Here is an 18,472-nt window from a genome sequence, read left to right on the forward strand (position 1 = left end):
AGAGCCAGCGGCTACTCGAGGACCGACTGATCCCCACCACGGGAAACGTACCCTACCGAACGAAGCTTCTACAAGTAAGAGTTACTGGTATCTGGGCCTAGCTTAGCTTAGCATAGCATTAGCTTAATTTAGCCTATTCGTTATGTCGTTGTTATTCCTGTATCTTGTTACGTTAAGTTACGGTCGTGTTATAACGTGTTATTGCGCAAGCATCGCGGACCACGGAGTCCCGTTATATTGTGTATTTCCTGCTATAACTGTTTGCATTAGATCCGTCGCTGCTAGTGGATGTGGAGGTTGTGATTTTATCATTTCAAAGACCAAAACCACGGTGGCGGAGCCTCGTCTCGCCGACCGAGTTTCGGGGTGATATGAGAGCAATACTCGCATCTCACCGCAGTGATAAAGATCTGTTTGTTTTGGGGATTCTTTTATTTTGTTTTTGGTTTTATTCTCTCTTCTTTAAATCGGCTCTGTGAGTGAGATCTAGAACCGCAACTATCACCGTACAAGCGTGACCGGTCGGTTCAGAATCCGACCGCAGAGTTTACGAGTGATCAGCTGTTCCTCACATTCTCACTGCAGCGCCGAGCACCACACTCAGAGCTCCTCTCTCTCTATCTCTCTCTCTCCCTCTCTTCCTACTAACCCGCATACACATAGTTAGATTCACTGATTTTGGGTGAACCTCTCAGACACGTGGTCGCGTAATCTATTGTCCCAACCCACATTGTGCGCCGTCCCACGTGGTTACACGTAGCCACCTCTCAGCTATCTTGTCGCGGGTCAATAGACTCCGCCATCTTTGCTTGTAGGCTCACACGCCCCTTTTTAGGTTACGTACCATCACTGTTTGAGTAGGCCCCCCCCCCTTTGTTTCCACACACACTCACACCTGTACATATATCTATATACATATCCTTACCCCACTTTATTCATTTGACTTTAGGTATTAGACATATAATTGTATGATAGTGTTTGTTGATTGTGATATTACTTGATTTGATCATTTATTATTTTATTTAATAAACTCTGTTATATTTTAAAGAGCAGTCTGTGATTACTTGTGCATATGTGTGTAATACTAACTGGATGTAGTGGCCTGTGCTCGAACTTAAACCTTCACTTTCACTCTGAATGTGTAATAGTACTCAGACTATTGACATTATGAGTGAAAGCTAATCATGAGACTTAGTTTTATTGTTTGGTTATTGGTCCCTGTTCGCAGGGTGGTGCCCCGTTGTTATTAATAATCATTAATAATTGTTACTGACATTAATAATTCTATTGATGTCAAGAATTTAGTTTCTTAGATGCTGATAACCAAACACGCTCCTCTACGTTCCCAACACCATTTATACACCAATGGCACAGCCTTCGGGAGCATTTTGGGGTTAAGTGTCTTGCCCAAGGACACATCGCCATGGACTGGAGGAACCGGGGATTGAATCGCCGACCTTCCGGTTGGAAGACGATCCGCTCTATTTCTGAGTCGGTAGGATTTATCATCTGGAAACCATGAATCTCTGTCCATCAGTTCCAGCTCTTACCCCTCGTCACTATTGTCAGAAAGTGTGTGCAAACTGTTACATGTTACGTGTTGTCCATCCCATCCTTCAGCGCAACGGCCCTGCTCTCTTTAGCACTTTGTTCACATCTGGGATCGGCATTAAAGTCCTACAGTTGCGTGTCCACTTGGATCTTCTCCAGCGGCTGAACAGACAGTGTCAGTGGAGCGTGAATAATATTATGCTCATTAAGTGTAGCTAACAGGCCGAAATCCCTTCAAGAATGTTATGTGACGGACTATTTTTTGGCCCCGAGCAGTGACTTACTGGAGCCTTGTCACCGTGAAGTTGCCCCATGGGCATGCATAGAGTCCCACTTGGCGACACCAACGGTGGATCTAATGTAAATGAAGAAAATCTGGTGGCACTGAGATGGAAATTGATGGAAAAGATATCTATTAGTCGGCCCTTAATTAAGACTCCTGTGGGCATCTTGCCACCATTGAGCGCACACAGACTAGAGTATTCAGTTACACTGCATTATGTTCCAGTGCATCATTTCTACGTTGCAACAATGATCAATTTGTAGATCCTACAAACAATTGTTTACTACTATGGTGATTGGCTGTGTACAATAATGCAACTTTTATTCTCGCAATCCAAAGCATTGAAACAGGACATAGGGTGGAAATCCATAATGTAAATCTGAGAGGTCATGAGATGATTGATGGGAGAGGAACCGCTCTAACCTTTTCTTTGGTTAAATACTGGATAATTTGACCCTGTATGCATTAAAAAGTATAGGCCTATATTCTTGTTAGATGTAGTGGAATAGAAGTATAAAGTAGCAGAGCATGGAAATAAGTAATGTGCAAGTTTTTCATAAAGTGCAGTACTAACGGAAATGTACTTTGTTCCATTCACCCACTGGTTATTAATCATAACAATAATAAAATGTGTTTGTTGCCCTCTGTAATAACGGCAAGCAAAAAAAGAGACAGAACAAAAGCCGAGTCATTTTGTCGTAAAGCAGACGTTTAACATCACAATCAGTGGTGGTAGTTGTGATGGTCGTAATATTCTGATTATATCTGCAGCAGTAATCTATCTTTGAATTTTTTGCCAATTTTGAGCATGTGCCCAGTCACCTCCAGGTTCCCTTCATGTACAGAGCACACAGCAGACTATAAACGGCTGCTTCATTATTTGCCTAACCAACTCCGACGCTGCGGCCCCAGGCTCTCTCTGCTAGATTGTGGTAATTTCATTAAACAAAACTTTTATGAATGTGTCCACAGTGAGCGCACTATATATTAAAAACATCACGGTCTGTTTCAACAGGCTCCCTCTGTGAGACTCTAACTGATACTGTACGGTAATTTGCATTTGATCAAATCAAGAAGAGTCTACAGCCATGCTAGCAACTAAAGCCAGCATGCTAACATGTTCACAACAACAATACTAACAAGCCGATGTATAGCAGGTATATTGGTGTGCATGTTCACCATGTTAGCATGCGAGTGTTTGCTAATTAGCACTTCACATTAAGATTAGGCTGATGGGAATCTCTTTACCTTAGGTATTTGGTTATAAACCAAAGTATTGGAAAAATGGAAATTTTGACCTGATGGTGTTCGATAAAATGTCTGCAGATCCACAAAGTTTTTACTATTCCTCTGGGGACCTTGTATGTAACAAACAAACATTTAAATTAACTTCATGGCGCTAGAGGAGGGAATCACCAAAGTCATTAGGATTCATCCTCTGCACCATGAATGTACCTCTTCACTTACCAAATGTCACAGTAATCCATTCATTAGTTGTTGGGATATTTCATTCTGGACCGCAGAGGTGGAGCAACTGACTGACAATATAACAAGCATGGTATCATTATTTATTTTACAGAAACAATGGCAACAAACAAAGAACTAATGGGCTCTTTTTGGACATTAACGGTGTCATATCTCTAGAATCCCTGTCTTCTGCAGAAGCAGTCGTCTGGAGCGAGCTCATTTCACTGGTATCGTTACACATCTAAACGAGTCAGCACTTTGGGAAACATAAATCCAAACAGCTTCAACACACAGGCCCCTGCTCATCCACCAAACAAACCTCCTACTGCAGATCTTCAAAAGCCTGGTCTGGCCTACAGAGACCACAAAGTATCCCATCTTCCCAACCGCGGAAGCGCCTGACCCATATATGTAAAATAGAAAGAGTTGATTTTAGGGTTGGGGGTCTAGATTCCAGTTCAAGAGCAATTCAATTTTTTTATCCAGAACCAAACTGGTGCAAAAATAGGATTGATTTCATGTGAACACTTAAGTAGGAGAGGTGAAGTGTTTATCAAAGACAGACGCTTTTTTTTATCATGTTTATGATTATACTTTTAGCGTTTCAATCACACAGGCTGCATTTAATTTGGCTGTGTGTCAGTTATCTGATTTTCTCTTCTAATTGAAGTTCTGTCTCCTCTCACCACAATCTGCACATAATTGACAAGAGCATCAGAAAGAATTTCACTAATGAGTGAGGAAAATATTAGTGTATCTGCATATTATTTGAAATAAATTGCTGCATAAAAAGCTAATTTGTAGATCTGGTAAGTAAGATCATCTAGCTTTTTTCATTGCAACTAAACACCACTTTGCCCTTTGCAAAAAAAGTTGACCAATGTCTCCACCTGCTGTATGAATTCCGTTCAGACAGCCACACTTAGCACATACAGTATAGAATGATTACAGCTCTGTCACTGGAAAGCTTGTGAATTCCATGTTTTTTCCACATGGTGGCACTGAGGGTGTTTATAGCTGTAGGTAACGGTCCATAAAATTTACTTCTGGTAAGGTGAGATTCATCCAGCTATTACACGTCCCTTTATTAGCCTAGTGTGTCCTGCCAAAAAAGAACAGAGAGAACATGAACATCCCCATTAATATTCTCATTCATCACTGAAAAGCAAGACTTACTCAGGGCACACATACTTTTACTACAGGGGTATCAGAAATGTTAGATTATAAAACAGTTGCATGTTATTTCTTAAATAAGTATCGTAGTGTAAGAAACTGTAAAGGTCATTACAGGGCATTAATGGCTTCAGTTTTGGCTGGTCACAGAAACAACAACAACAAAATAAGATCCCAGTCACAGTTCCTTCAGGTACTCCTTACACAGCGGGTTCAATCTGGAGACAGGCAAGTAATTAAAGACTTTGTCGTTGACCTTGTCATTTATATCAATTTACAGGGATGTAGCCCTATAAATAGCAGTCGGAGATCATCCCAAGGGAGCCATAGATTGGGCTTCGACGCGGTGGTGAGTGTGCTGGAGGAGCTGAAGCAAAATAAAACAATTAATGCTTCATAAATCAGTTTTAAAGGGACAGGTAAACCCAAAATCAAAAATGCATATTTTCCCTCTTATCTGTAGTGATAATCATCGATTTAGATCGCTTTGTTGTGAGTTGCCAAGAATTAGAGATATTGGCCGTAGAGATGTCTGCTTTTTCTCCAATATAATGGGTCTATATGGAGCTCCGCTTGTGATGTTCAAAACGCCCCAAAAATATACGTCTCTGGTCTGTACATTAACTTGAGTAATCGGGTAATGATTTCTAAAAAAAAGAGGCATTGCTGATCAGTTCCATAGTTGTTTTTTAGCAAGTTATAAATCTTAACATATTTTGGTACAGATGCAAAGCAGCTTTTTTTCCAGAAGGTAAGAGGTCAAACAGGCCATATGAGTTGTCGTCTTCATGAACTTAAAGAGTGCCCTCCCCCCTAACCTCCCATAACAAACTTTATTATAACACAAATGGTCTTTCAAAGCGTATGAAGCTATATTAATCATGTACAATCCAATAGCTCCCCATGGTAGCATGTCATACAAAACAACCAACCATTGAGGCAATTGGAATCTCATATAAGTAATTATAGTTCCTGTATGAATAATATAGGCTAAGTAATGGTTTTAATATACTTGTTTCCTGCATCTTGCTCTCTGCTTGGCAACCCAACAAAGGTCTACACTCAATGGAAACGCACGCCCAACATCGACTCTATTCACAGGATTTTCAGCCTCGTTATTGCTCCTGAAGGTCACGATGGTATTAATGGAAAGTTTCTCTTGTTCAGGTAAACCGCTCATTAAACAGAGTTGAAACACAACAGAGACTATATATTCCCACTGAGCTGTTTGTTCCAATGTTACCTAAGTCCATTCTTTATATCATAGTGAATAGAAGCAATCAATTTTTTTTGTTCTCGAGATCTCAAGGTGTATTCAATATCTCAATAGTATATAATGTTGTAGTGTGCAGGGTTTGAAACTAATTGCCGCACACTAAACTTGTTTGGCATGTTGGAGAATGAAGAAGACGTATTCGACATATTGTCAAATTTGGCAGAACTTTCTCAGCTATTTGTAAGTTTGTATCTGTTTCAATTTGGTGTTTCACCCTTCTGTGGTGGGAAGCATTTTGGTTTCATTCCCCAAATGTATGAAGAAGTTGAAGGGATCCATGAAAGAAATGAAAGGTGCTATAATGTAAATTAACGATCCTATGTGTTGTTAACGCTTTGATAACAAAAAGGAAATAACACATACAAATCAAGATAAGATCAATTGTCTTCTTATTATCCAGACTTGAGCCAAACATGTGAAATTGCCATCACATTTACGTAAAGAGGTGAATGGCTGCATTATATTTACACAACAGGTGACACTTTATAACATAAAAAATACCCTGTGGAGTATTCAACCTAAAGTCATGTTGTTATTCAGTGTTTCCGTCGGAAATGCAACGTGTGTGTCCTTCAGATCCAACAAAATGTGTTGAGAGCATTTCTTTCCTTTTTGTTGAATATCTTAAACTGTGCAATGTTTACATCCATGTTTGTTAGCTTGCAGTTTCCTTCCTCACTGCCTTTGTTAGTGCATTGCAACACGGTGCAAGAGCGCCGCCAACTGCCAGTCAGCAGAACAGCATTAAATCTGAGGCAGGCCCACGGTCGCAACCTCCGTTTCTAAAAAGTGAAGCCAATGCGGAAGGGCATTGTATTCTCTCTAATGGCCATGAGGGTGCGCGACTCCTCTGGTTGCAAAAAGAAGTCAGAATGTATGGAAAATCTATGAGAAAATGACTCTACTTCTCACTTGATTTATTACCTCAGTAAACAATCAGAACATGAGTTTATGCTCCCAATCGCTAGTTTCAAGTCTTCTTCAAGACAGCAAGTTGTTCTTTTCGTAAATGATGGTCCCATTTAGAGGAAAATTGACCATAAAGCAGTTATGCATTAGGGTGGAACTACCTTGTGATTGACAGAAGCTGCAAAACCGTAGTCCAAAAACCAATGGGTCTATGGGTAGGCCTGTTCATCTCATTAGATCTGCTGCTCTGTTATGTCTTTCCCCAGCTGAGACTAACTGTGTCGTGTTTGTGTTGCTGTGAACACTGAACTTGACATTGATTCATGCTGACAAGCATATTTGCACCATATCTTAAATGTATCTGGGACGTTGGAGGACAAACGCCTCTCTCTGGTCATTCTCGTCCATCAGATACCATCCAGTGAATTTGTTTTTCCTCACAAACCCCTGTCCCAGACACACACACACACACACACACACACACACACACACACACAGAGAGAGAATTGTCCTGCTATCTTTATTGTGGCTGAACACAAACACTTTTTCACACTAAACATCCCCCATGTTTTCTAAAATGTTCTCACACTTTCTTCATGGAGGAATACCAAAGTCTGATCATTAATTTTCATGGGAGCGCTGCCTTCAGACCATCTTAGTGGTGTTTTGAGTAGACCGCAAAGACAGAGCGATGTGTGATGCAAAGGAGGCTTTAGAGAAGCTGCTTTGCATTTGATCGACCTCTTACTCTTTCATCAGCAGCGATGAGAACTTCTCCTCGGCCACGATTAGAGGGGCATGTAGAGAGATGTAAATTTAGACAAGATCATAGAGAGAGCTGCAAGGCTTAGCCAGCCAGAAGTTAGACAGATAAATCAGGTCAAACTGAACAGGGGACAGAAACCGCAGGATGCATTTGTGCCGAGTTTCAATAGAAAATAAAAGGTCTGCTCTTCTTGAAAGCAGTGGCACACACACTTGACCAGATGCAAATGTCCATGCAAATCTTCATTTTAACCTTTAATTACATATTCATGCTGAGTTTCACTGAGCATGCATAAGGTTTTGCGGTCACATCCAGAAAACAGAAATATACGAGAAGCACATATATTAGAATTCACCAACAATGTTGCAAGGTTAGTTATGTTTCTCATCTTTGTCCTGTGCTGGTTTTCAAGATAAAGATAATAAAGACTTGTATAAGTTATAAGAAGAAACATACTTTTATGACTGATATGATATCCACGGATCTCATCGTCAACAAAGACCGTTGGTAAAAGGTTCTCCCAACAAAAACTGTTCACTAAGGTCTCTGGAGTATCCAGACAAAAATGATGTTGTTGCTGTTTTAAGGTAAAATATTATATATATACTCTAAATATAAATATTTTACATATCTGTAAATTCCTGACAATTTCCTAGTAATTTCCAAGGAAGTTTCCTGGAAAGACTCATGCAGTTCTACAATAGTCATATAGGCAGAACAGAGACAGAATCAGGGTCAACTGAACATGTAAAAATGTTAAGTTTGTCTGCAGGCACGCTTACAAAAAGCTAATAAAAAATTCATAAATATTTACTTTGGTTGAAGCGCTCTTCTTTCAAGAAAACTCCTCTGGAAATGAACGACTAAATAAACCCATCACAACTAACTAAACTCAAATATCTGTCTTAGAGACTTTATTTTCCCGTAATTTCTACAAAGTTGCATAGTTCCTTCCAGAAAACTTTAAAGAATTTATTAAAAAATCATTGGGAAAAAATGGAGATGTAAAATGAAGTACATTAAAGAAAAAACTGCATAGATCTTCATTGTTGGAGGCAGATATCTCCAAATCAAACTCCCTGCATGGCTAGATAAAACAAGGGGCAGAGAGGAAATATGTTTTTTTCATTTTATGATTTGGGTTAACTGACCCTTGAACTAACGTGTCAAACCGAACAGATCTTCAGTTGCAGTGAGTAGTGTTCTCAATGCCGTGATGGACAGCAGTTCAGTTTTGTTTCTGGTATATTGCTGCTTTTACAAACATTCACACCTGGGAGTAGAACCCCTGTCTGCTACTGTCGACTGCTGAGCGGCTCCACTGGAGCATGTGAGTGCTAACTGCCTCTCTCGTTCATTTTCCCAGTGCACACTTTCCATGAGCTGACCTGGAGAGCTGAATCTGAATTTTTCACTCTCAAGCTTTTACATTAAAGCTGCCGAAGCAGCGAAAAAATTCATGGAATTAGTGGCGTTCGGAGTTAAGTCAAATCACGTCGGATCACAATATCCTTTCGGATATATAGAGAGATAAGATAAAGATAATAATACGATTCCTCTCTTTTTTAACTTGTTCGTATGTGAGGTGCAGTAAAGTGCTCAGACACTTTTTCATGACAAAACTGACAGATTTGGGTTTGTACTCGAGAATGTAGTGCTTAAAAACATTTGACTTCAAAAAGCAACCAAACAAACAGGATTATCTGCAGCCACAGTTAATCCCTTTTCATTCGAAATTCATCTGTGTGTGTGCTTATCTTTATGTGTGTGCTTGCATACACGTGTGTTTTTGTGCATGTGGATGCTGCTTGTGTTGATGGAGGGATTCAGCAGCTATCTCCTTCTTTTTTTTCTTTTTTAGATTGAATAAATGATTGTGTTGGCAAGAATCCGTGTCTGTATGTATCTGTGTCTTGTACATGTGTTTCTGTGTGTTACGTGATAAACACTCCTGCACTGTAAATCAGCTCCCAAAGGTATCGCCACCTCGCAGCGCTCTTCACGTTGTGCAGCCTGATTTTCAGCTGGCGTGCATGGACTTCTGCATGTAAGGGTAGAGAGACATATCATAAGTAGGTGTTTGCAAGTACTAGCAGTACACAGGGAGTGTGGAAGAAAAAACAACAACAGCAAACACAGAGTTGAATAATGTGTTTGATGAGGGGAAATGTGTAAGAGGATGACTCTATCTTTTCCTGTTGTTATATTTGCTAATTGACCTAATGTTTCTGAGCCATTAGACTGTGTATTTCCATTGGCCAAGGGGCAATTAGCTTATCAGGCAAGAGCACACACACACACTTAAAACTCCACAGACGCACATACACACACACACACACACACACACACACACAAAGATACTTGACAGTTTGATCAATGGATGTCATACTGACCATAATGACTTGGTACGGCCCCCTTTCAATGCAGCACAGCTTGAGTCCGAATACAATAATCCTTTATCACTATCTCCCAAGCACACATACACACACACACGCACACCTACACACACACACACACACACACGCACACACACATACACACATAAAAGGCACATCAATCATAATCATAGGCACCTTTACAGACAATGCAGCTGAGAAGAGAAGGGAAATGGCATATCCCTAATTACTGTCTCTCTCTGTTGTTTACGCCCAATTATCACACATAAACACACACACGCATGCTGTATGAGGGCATGCTCACACATGCAGACACACACACCAGACACAAACAGTGGCGCTAAGGGAGGATGATGAAGTTTCTTTCAAGAGAAAGGGGTCTTGTGGACCCAAAAGAGCTCTTAATGCCACAGATCTTTTTTTCTTCTCTTCACACACACACACACACACACACACACACACACACACACACACACACGCACACACACAACTCCAACAGATTAATGGATTGGTTTAGCTTCTCTCTTTCCCCTCTGAAGGTAAGTGATCTATCGATCTGGTGGATCTCTCCCAGTGAACCCCCACTGAGTTGGGAGAGCCAGCCATCGCCGGAGATTGGAGCAGCTACTGTCTCCCATCGATTAAAATGAGTCATTAATGCACCTTCAAATTGCATTTATTTTTCTGAGGAGCATGTCAATGTGTCTGTGTTAGCAGTGCGTGTGTGTGTTTTTAGTCTGTGTCGTTTCACTGAATTCAAATAACAGCCCACTGTTCTTGTGTGGAAATGTTCCACACTCTTGTAAAAACACAGATTTTAGGATTAGTTTGACATTTTGGGAAATAAGCTTATTTGTTTTCCCCCTCAGAGTTAAATGAGAAAATGGATGCCACTCTGATATGCGTTAAGTACAGAGCTGGAGCCAGGAGGCGAACTCCTTTGTTTAATCCTAACCCAAACAGAAATGTAAAAATTACAATTTGTGGTTTCAGGCAGAGTTTTGCTGTTTCATTTCCTTAGTGTTAGCTTAGTGACATCTTGTTGTCAGGCGACTAGCAGAAAATTGTTGCAGCATTTACTTTCTCGCAAGACAGTATATTAAAGGGGCAATATGTGGGATTCAGAGCATTAATATGAAAGCAAACACCAATGTAATGTCTGAGTAGGTACATTTTTGAACTTTTGATAGCTGTTTCCCCCTGATTCCAGTCTTTGTACCGCGCTTAAGCCAAGTTCACACTACACAACTTTGCTGTCTAGTAATTACAAAGCCTGTAAGTTGTGGTTTTCACACTACATTGCCGACAGTGACAGGTGACACGATAAGATCTTTCACCAGGAAGAATCCCTGATGAGTATGTCTGGTCTCCAAACTATAGTCGCAATTATATGCAAACATGCTGCAAGCTGCATTCATAAGTTGAGTTGATGCTCCTAACGCATTAGCAATTAGCAGACACTGAAAAACATTAACATTCATTTGGAATTGTGTCTCTGCTGACCGGACACGTCTGTCTTGCTCTGTTTTGGTCTTTCGTCACCATCTAGTTGCTAACTTTGTCGATCTGTTGTTTGGGCAGGAAGTGCTCTGTGCATAATTTATTTGAGCAATGTTGCCTCACAGGAAGAAGGTCCTGGTTTTGAACCCAGCTCTGAAATTCTAATGTAGAGTTTGCATGTTGTTGGTATGAATTCTCTCCAGATGCTCCGGGTGCTTCCTTCCACATCAAAAGACATGCATGTCAGCTTTTATGAAAATCCCTGCAACTGCACCTGACCAAGGCAATAGTATTGAAACTGGCAGTGGACCTCAGACACAGTGCTGTGAAGAGCAAAGCAGGAAGTGTGTGATTTTCGACCAGTGTCCAACAACTCTCCGGCTCTGCTCTGTAGACTCCAATGCATTCGTTTCAGGCTTTCATCATCTTCATGGTTGGTTTTGTAGATTTGGAGATATCGTGGTTAAACATTGTGTAAAAGTGATACTCGTTACCCAGAGAGTTTGGAAGGAGACTTTTGCCTAAAAACCTGTGGAGCTAACATTAGCAGAGTAGGTTAGCACACCATTAACTAGCATTAGCTCTCTGTGCTACGCTAGCTACTGAAGGTATGCTGAACGTCTACACACGCTGCTTTTTCTTTTTAATGATTGTAATAGTGACAATTCCACCTGACTGGCTTTACAGGAACACTGTTGTTCCTTAAGTCTTCTGTCTCGATCACCAGGTGATGTGGTGGTTCACTTTTAGGTAATCCTACACTAAAGAAAACATAGAAATTACTATCCATTTCTGTCAATAGATCCCCTTAAATGCTTCACATTATTCCTTAACAACTAACAAGAGTCAGTTTTTTAATAAGATGGCAGAATAATGTGTTCCTGATGGTTTATGTGCTAAAAGTGTTGTTTTGGATCCTTTCACTATGCAAGGGTGAATTACCAAAAACTCACATATCACAGTTTAAATCACAGCCACAGAAGCTATTCAACATCCTGTAGGATGAGGACTAACCTTAGGTAATGTTAGGATTAGACATGAGGTATTTAGGTTGAATGGTTTGGAGTGTTGAGTCAATAGTGTCCTCACAGGTGTAGCACAATTAACATGTGTGGTACGTGTGAAAATGCTCATGCAGAGTGGATCTTTTTTCTTTGGCCTGTGGGGATTCTGCCTACAGTCGGCTTCGATTTTCCGAGAGGAAGTCAGCTGCTGTAAGTGGAAGGTTTCTATTGAATTTATTTACCCCACTTTCCATTCCTTCTTCCTTCACATCTCTTGCTTCCTCCTGTTTCTTCTCTCATCCATTCAAAAGCATCCTTCCCTTTCCCCCCTTCTGTTGTCTTTGTCTCTCCCTCCCTTCCTCCCCTTTGTTCTGCTCTCTCATTTGTTTCTCTCTGCGTCTCATTTCCATTCTGTCTCTCTCTCTCTCTCTTCCTGACTCCCCCTCTCCTGTGTCTTGTGTTTTCGTCCTCTGCAGCCGGCGCCGCTAGACAAACAGGACAGTAAATTTGCATTGCATCACAGAGTTCGCCATCACATTCTGCACTGCAAGTAGATACTGCTGAAACAGGGGCGACCTGATTCCCCTCACACTCCACCGCCTCTTCCTCCCGTCTTCACTGCTCTCTTCGTCTCAAGAGCTGCCGTCGACAGGCTGCAGGAGGATAATTGAGAGTTCTATAGATCGCATGGGGAACATTGATTTCCTCCACTATTCTCCCCTTACTTTCAACTACACCTCCTCTTCCCCCTCTCCTCACCTGTTATTGCTTATCTCTCTCTCTCTCTCTAAGCCTGACACTCTCATTCTGTCTCCCTGCCTCTCGTTCCTTGTGTGTGATTGCACAAGTTGTAAGTGCTGTGATTCGCTGCATAGATAATTCATCCACCTCCTGATCTATCCGTCTTGTAATCTGTCTGTGTATCTCTGTATCTCTATCTGTCTGTCGGCTCGCCGAGAGTAGGATTGTTGACAAAAAGAAATGACAGAACAGAGGAGAAGGAGGCAAAAGAGAAAGCAAAGGTGCAATTTCACCAATGTTGAGTTGCACTCCCTTTTTGTCATCAGGATTTAAATTCTTCTTTAAACCGCCTCCTTCATCGGCTTGTCAAAATGTGAAAATGGTGAGGGATTGTTGCTTTTACCCAGATTAATTTAAAGAGCACGTTACCCCATTCTTGTTAATAATATAATCCTCAACCACCTATCCACCCAGTCATGATAATCATTAACCTTACGGTGCAAATAAATGTCAGTTTTTCAGCACAATAGTGATTGAAGTGCATGAAATCTTTCGTGGTTGTGGTTCTGAACAGCAGCAGTTTTGATTGGAGCAAATTGGTGAACTGGGTACCAAACAGGAGAGCTCACAACATAAACTTAAACAACATAAAGACTTTTCTTCTTGTTTGAATGAAAAGTGCATAAAGTAAAGAGTACAGCGTAAAGCGCATAAACTCAGGGGCAATGAGATGGCACATGAGATATACAGTAACAAAAAGTGGTTCTCACAGATTACCACCCGAACATTTCAAGGACCAGACGTATAAAAAATAAACATTTCAAAGAGAGAAGACTTTTTTTTCTTTAGTTAAGATAAGAGTGCAGAATGAAAAAAAAAAAAGCGTCCTCTAGCCAGAGTAGACGATTGTGTTTTCTGTTGCAAGGCTGAGTTGTTTGCACATTGATCTGCCTTTCACCAATCTGCTTCTCTCCTGATATGGATTCCTCGGCTCGGCCTTGACTAGCTCGCTGACGCTCAGTCACCTTGATCTGCTGCCGACTCCGAGCAGCAAACACAAACAGCCGACCCGATCATTTCTCCCTCTATCTGGCTTCATAACGCTGCGCTCGCTCATTGTTTCACCTTCAAGCAATTACTGTGTTGAGTTGTAACCGAGGTTTGTTATTGGAATGTCCACTTCAGTTACAGTGTGCGATTTCAAATGTCTTCATATATTTCTTATGTGAAAAGTCCAATTTTGCTGACTGAGGCTGTAGGTTATATATATATGTTCCTGTTGCTTTGGCTCATGAATCCTTCTCAGAAACCCACTGGGTGATGTCAGAAATGCATTGTCGCCCAGCCAAAAGTCAAACAGTTTTTCTTAGTCTGTGAAAAGTTGACACTGTGGAGATAAAGGGCTTTCACCCAGAGCTGGACAGGGGCCCTAGAACATGTCAAGGATTATAGATATTGTGTCAGAGCCGCTGTTGAGTTGTTGTCACGGGGCCAACAGTTTAGAGCCGGCGGCCTGCCTATAACAGTGCCAACATGTCTCTCATTTGTACATCCAGTCTGTAAAATACAGAGCCCCAAAGTGTTCAATATTATATAAATAAATAAGACGTACATTTCAAAAATTCAACCCATTATTATGAAATGCTATTTCAGCATTTTTTATTCAAAACAAATGTCCATTTCATAATGGAATTCCTCCTAATGAAACTTTTATTTCATGTCACATTTTATTTCTTAATGTCACTTTCCATGACAGCGGAGTTGTCACTAGTGTTATGAACCCTGACCCTCTCATGTTCAGCCAATCAGAGCGTCCCAGCCTCTGCAAGCTGATGCAGCAACTGCCGGTCAGATAGCTAATAGCTCCTGTTTGCTGGAGGACTTTCTTTTTACACTTCACAGAGTTTAGTGTATTTCTCAAAGGGTAATCTTTAGAATCACAACACTGCTGAGGCAGCTCTGAATTAACCAGCTACAGCTGCTGTTAACACTGGCTCTTCAGTTTTAAGATGACTAGGCATAATAACTCAAGGTCACATCTAGCTAGCTAGTTATCATATGTAGCCTTGTTAAACCTGCAATAATGGATTATTTGTGGCCACTTGGGGACACTGGAAACACATTTTGAACATTGACATATTATCTTTTAAATTGATTTGAAAACCAGCTGCCTATTTACTCACCCAAGAAAAGTTTAACTATTGGACACGGATGTCTCTGATACATTACATGTATCTAAATTACATACTGGACCCCGATTGGCTTCCAAATTAGCTGTGATGTCACCAAATCCCACCCCGTATGTGCACGGCTCAAACTTAGATTTAAGGTGAGCGCGGAGAAACGTTTCCCCTTCAGCTGATGAATGTGAAAATCTCCCTCCAGTGTTAAACTCTGCACATGTATCACTTTGTGCAGTGAAGGTCAAACATCTGAGTCAAGTTACAAAAAGCAAAACACGTATTTGAGGGGAAGGGGGCTTTAATATTGATCGGCTTGCAGTTCTATCATAAAAAGCAGCGTCAATTGCTTTCTTGTTTTTGTTCTTTTGCAGCAGAGGGTATCTCACTTTTGAAGAGCCTGGCATTCTTAAAATATATTCCTGACTTCTTTGTCTCTTCATGACAGCAGTAGGATAAATCCTTGGTGTATTCTAAAATATTTTTACTCATATCCTGTCACGGTGTTGTTTATCTTTTGCTCCACGCTGATACAAGTCGTCATTATCATCACTTATAGCTTTGTAGTCGTACAGTCTGGCCTGTTGCAGGGGCACCGCCGACGTCTAACCATCCGTTTCAACTTGAAACGAGCTGCAGCTGAAGGCGGATTAGTTTTGCTGTTTCCATCCAATACAGAACAAAATTTCTCTTTGAAATCGGTCAGAATTTTAACTCTCTCCGTCTTCACAGGGTATGTGCTGACAAAGGGAATTTACGATATTGAACAATGGCAATTAACAAAAGGCAGTAAGGAAGCGGAGCAGGCTGGGGAGGGAACGTCTAAGGAGAGATGAGAGACCCTTTACTCCCTCATCAGTAAATCCTTGCTGATGGGCACGGAGGATTCTCTCGCCCAAGCTTTTTCTTTTTTTCTTTCCATTTTAATGAGCACACACACTCGCACTTTCACACACCCCCACATGCATACACACATATCTGGATTCCTTTCCCCGTGTTTGTGCCTTTCTGTCTCTACTGACACACACACACACACACACACCCTAAAGAGCAGAGATTGCCTCATTCTATCATCATTGGCCTTATTTTGAGCGAAGCGTGTATGGCCACACACTGCAGAAAAGCCTAAGTCAGGAGGAGAGCAGCGTCTGGTTTCTATCAACAAAGCATTACATTACATTCGGAACCACCTCCTCGGTTTGGTGTTAATCTAATGGCCCATTACCCCACCTGTCATCATGAGAAAATATGGAGGAAAAGAAACTCTGGGGATGAGCATCTTTCTGTCATTGATGTGCGTTTGCACGAGTGTGTGTGTGTGTGTGTGTGTGTGTGTGTGTCTGTGTGTGAGTTTATGCATGCATATGTGGAGTGTGTAGCCATATGTGGAGGAGTTTGCATGCATGTGTGTGCCTGTGTTGGTGTGTTGCTGTGTGTGTGTACAGAAGAGGATTGTTGAATCCCTGGCAAGCAGAACTATCTAAACAGTCTGAACAATGGCACTTTAAAAATCCCCCTGATGCACACACACACACCCACACACACACGCACGCACGCACACACAGGCAGACACACACTTGCACACTGTTTGTGATCTGGCATGTGATCTGTGGGAACAAACCCCAGAGTGGACACTGTGACGGGGGTGATAGCTCTTGTTTATCTGCTGCTAGAGCTGCGTGTTTACCACTAACACGCAGGTGTGTGTGTGTTCATATACATGCGTGTGTGTGCCTGCGCATGTGTGCGTGTACATCTGGATGTGCATGCACGCATGTGCCTTTTGCGGACAAACTCAAGGCTTTTGGTTGCCTGGCAACCAGATGGAGAAACTTGTAGCTATACAGTAAAAGGAGTTCACTTTCTTGTTGACAACACCCAAAAATAATCAAACCTGAGCAAACACACCCACTTCCATATTAACAAACACACACACACACTGTACAAAGCACACACACTGTACAAAGCACACACACTTAGCACTGTTATGAAAACCCGGATTAACTGCATTGTGACCTTTGTTTTGATCATCTGTATAATGTGTTAGCATCCTCAGCAAGATCCAAAATAACCAAAGCTGGGCAAATACAAAGACACACACACAGGCAAACACACACACACACACACACACACACACACACACACACACACACACACACACACACACACTCACACACAGAAATGTAAATAAAGACACCTCGGTTAAGTATGCAAAGTGTGAATTATGTTTTGTCTCATGGACTTTAACATGTGTGGCACAGAAGCAAGTGTTTCCTTTTTGTGAATCTTTGTCAGTGAGTTAGAGTGTTTTCATCGTCTTACACCCCCCTGGTACGCTGCTTAGCTGCTTTGAGACCCATTAAAAAAAAAAAAAACACCAACAACAAAATATGAAGTCTCATTTCTGCAGCCCCCCTTGCAATCTCCATCTGTCGCTTCGCCCTCCACCTCTTGATCCCTCGACTTCCGCAGAGAAAATAAATGCAGTCCATTATCATTACAGACAAGAAGAGATACAAGGACAAAGAGAATGAAACGCCTCGCATCGCCTCTTTTGACACATTCATCACAGTTGCGATGAGCGGGATAGGCAGTGCGCCTCACTTCAGCGGCTGAGACAAGACCGGGTAAGACTTCGAAAACCGGAGAGGCTTGAAGTAACGCCCACGCTAATGTTCTAATCTTATTCCCGGGCCTATATTTGGATCCCACCCGTGTAAATTTAGCTTCACGGATGCCTCGACACACCCAAGGCGCTCCGGTTTCTATCTCACATTTGAATAAGTCTGTTTTTCATGAGCAAATCTATTCCACGATTACACAGCGAATAATTACCTACAGCTGAATATGGAGGATGAAATCATTATTCACCGTCAGATTATTAATCACTACTCCAGACCTGATCTGGCTCCTCAGCTGTGAAATTATAGTTCTACTTTAGCAAACAACAATAATGGACTTGTACTGAGTTGAACGGGGTGAGAAAGGGGGAGCAAAAGAGAGAAAGATGGAAGGGACTCGAAGAAAAGAAGAAGAGGCAGAGAGAAATACCAACCTGAGAGGAAGAGAAACTCAGGTGGAAAACGACAGATAGACAGAGTGAGAGGAAGATAGAGGAAGAGGAAGAACACAAGGAAAATGAGTTTGCCGAGCAGTGTGCTGGAATCCAGAGTAATAATTGCAGCACCAGGTCCTTCCATTGTGTGTCCTGGGAAGCCGAATCCAG

The sequence above is a fragment of the Anarhichas minor genome, unplaced genomic scaffold, assembly GCF_050575085.1.
Source record: "Anarhichas minor isolate MPS153535 unplaced genomic scaffold, ASM5057508v1 ptg000040l, whole genome shotgun sequence".
Taxonomy (NCBI): domain Eukaryota; kingdom Metazoa; phylum Chordata; class Actinopteri; order Perciformes; family Anarhichadidae; genus Anarhichas; species Anarhichas minor.